Source organism: Ursus americanus, chromosome 24 (assembly GCF_024610735.1).
Source record: "Ursus americanus isolate L20-20 chromosome 24, mUrsAme1.1.p, whole genome shotgun sequence".
NCBI classification, from domain to species: domain Eukaryota; kingdom Metazoa; phylum Chordata; class Mammalia; order Carnivora; family Ursidae; genus Ursus; species Ursus americanus.
The window spans coordinates 16,780,163-16,782,788 of NC_142150.1; the positions used below are offsets into that span (position 1 = coordinate 16,780,163).

General features: G+C 31.9%; 1 non-coding gene across 1 annotated transcript; it reads right to left on the reverse strand.

Annotated features, from left to right (window-relative positions):
• Window positions 1–1,772: 1,772 nt before the first annotated feature.
• Window positions 1,773–1,879, reverse strand: LOC123799558 (U6 spliceosomal RNA). Its single transcript, XR_006781644.2, has one exon. It is a non-coding gene; the product is annotated as a U6 spliceosomal RNA (small nuclear RNA).
• Window positions 1,880–2,626: the final 747 nt, after the last annotated feature.

A 2,626-nucleotide genomic window follows, 5' to 3' on the forward strand; every position in this document is an offset into this window, starting at 1 on the left:
CCATTATTCACACTGATGATTTTCATCTGGTACTAAGAACATTGCAAATTTTTTATCACTAAATCTTTAGCTACTGATTTATCTCAGGAAAGATGCATAGACTATGTACAAATGATTGCATCTTCAACAATATATTAAATCACCTTGACATACTTCCCTTCCTCCTCTCTCTTATATCTTTTTTGGTGGAAGTTTCAACGATCAGGTAACAGCCTGCTGATATATTAATGGCTGCAGCTGGTTTTATAGCCCAAATCTTCCAGTGGTACAAATAGATGGAATATAGATCTCTGATAATGTAATTAGAGCTGCCACTGTATTATATTGGAAATATTATTGAATTGGGAATTAGAAACTGAGATTGCAGTTCTGTTTTATTATTAACAATATATGAAGATGTTTAATTTATCTTGTTGAGTTTTAATTTCCTTATTTGTCAATAAGGAATTGAAAGAGGGGTCTTTAATGTGCCTTCTGCTAATAAGCCTCCTGTTAATAAGTCGTGTCTGCCCTACCATAAACAGGAAGCGCCTGTACTTGCTTTGTTAACTGATGTTTCAAATATACATTATCCTTCTCACACCCATGATATATATTGCTTTCTTCATTAGATACGAAACTACTGTATAAACTACTCAAAAGTTTTAAGAGGAGATAACTAATGATAAACATCCCCCCAAAAGTAACTAACTCTACAAATTAAGACTATGTAGGCAGAGCACAAAGATTAACATATTAAAACTCTACAAATGTGGAAAATCCAAATCAGCTGAATATTAATTGTGGATTTAAGATTTTAGTTGTGTTTTAAAGAAGGCTGATAAATAACACTCTATTTGAGGAAACTTATATATAAAAAACATTTTAAAAATTACAGGATTTAAATTATTTTTAAATAAATTATGAAGTACTTTAAATTATAAAGTATGTATCTGCTTTTTTAAGTTTAGAAAAGAGTTCATTTAAAAAATCCAATAAAGCACCAGTTTTTAAAGGACTTTTCATTTTTCATTTGTTAAGGAAGAAGAAAATACATGTAGGCAAATGATGTCTAAAATAAAGGTAAAGAGACTAGGGAAGAGTCAAATGAGGAAAACCAGTTAATTCTGATGTGGTTTTGCAAAAGGGAAATTGATATTTTCGAATATTCAAATATTAATTCACTGACATAGTTTTAGAGCATCATTGAATGTCATTGCCCTTTGAAATGTCAATTTACCAATATTCACAGTTCATTAGTTGAATTAATCCTTAACCTTTGGAGGCCTTCTCTTTAGAAGGCACAATTCAACAAAGAAAAATTATCTTCTGGAGAGAGAACAGCCATGAAACTTCAACTACTATGAACCAAAAGACATAAGAACATATGCGAGTACACACACACACACACACACACACACACCCTTCATATACAAAGTGGACCATCTGAAAAGATAAATGAAAATATTTATGGAAGTTATCTTTGGATAGGAGATTATGGATAACTTTCACAAGATACTTTATTTTAAAACTTTCTAAAAAATATGAATTATTTTTGAAAAATAATTTATTAACCAATTAACTAACACATAATATATGTAGGAGTCATTTGAGAATTTCATCTGTTTCTTCAACAAATGGACCCTACCACTTGTACCATTAAATATAAAATTTTGCTGTATGTTAGAATCACCTTGGGAGCTTTAAAACAATCCAATTATCCAGGCTGCACTCTATACCAATAAAACTAGAAGTTCTGAGAATCAGATTTAGACATGAGTATTTTTGTTAATTTCTTTTTTTAACACTTCATGCATTTGCATGTCATCCTTGCATAGGGGCCATGCTAATCTTCTCTGTATCATTCCAATTTTTGTATTTATGCTGCTGAAGTAAGCACGAGACAGTATTTTTAACACAACCCCCATCCAGATGATTCCATTGTTCAGCCAAATCTGAGAACCAGTGATATAGAACATAGATATATGTTATATATAAATTCAAGGACTTTAAATTCTGGAAAAATGACATAAAGATGCAGTTTTCCATTAATAATTGTTCTTGATGGCATCTTAAACTCTTTCTGTGACCTTGTCTTGGTAGACTTCTTAATAGTCTGTCCTTTCTTGATTCATGCCCATTTCCACATTGGTTCACAAAAACTTGTGTCGATTCTGTGAACTACCTGATATTCTTCCTATAAATTCCTTTGTGGCATAAGATACTCAGTTGTTTGAAGCCTATACCCCTATGTGGTATGTTCTTAAGGCATTATAAATGTAGTAAATAATTTGAACTAGGTAAAAAGAGAAAATAAACCTCTATATAGGTAAAATTAAATTGTATATTTTTATTTTATTTTTTATTTATTTGTTTAAAGCTTTTATTTATTTATTTGACAGAGAGAGAGATAGCCAGCGAGAGAGGGAACACAAGTAGGGGGAGTGGGAGAGGAAGAAGCAGGCTCCCATGGGAAGAGCCTGACGTGGGGCTTGATTCCAGAACTCCAGGATCATGCCCTGAGCCGAAGGCAGACGCTTAACGACTGAGCCACCCGGGCGCCCCTAAATTGCATATTTTTAATGAGAAAAATTGGACCAATACTATCTATAATTAGTAAAATATATACTAATTATCATGTATATGA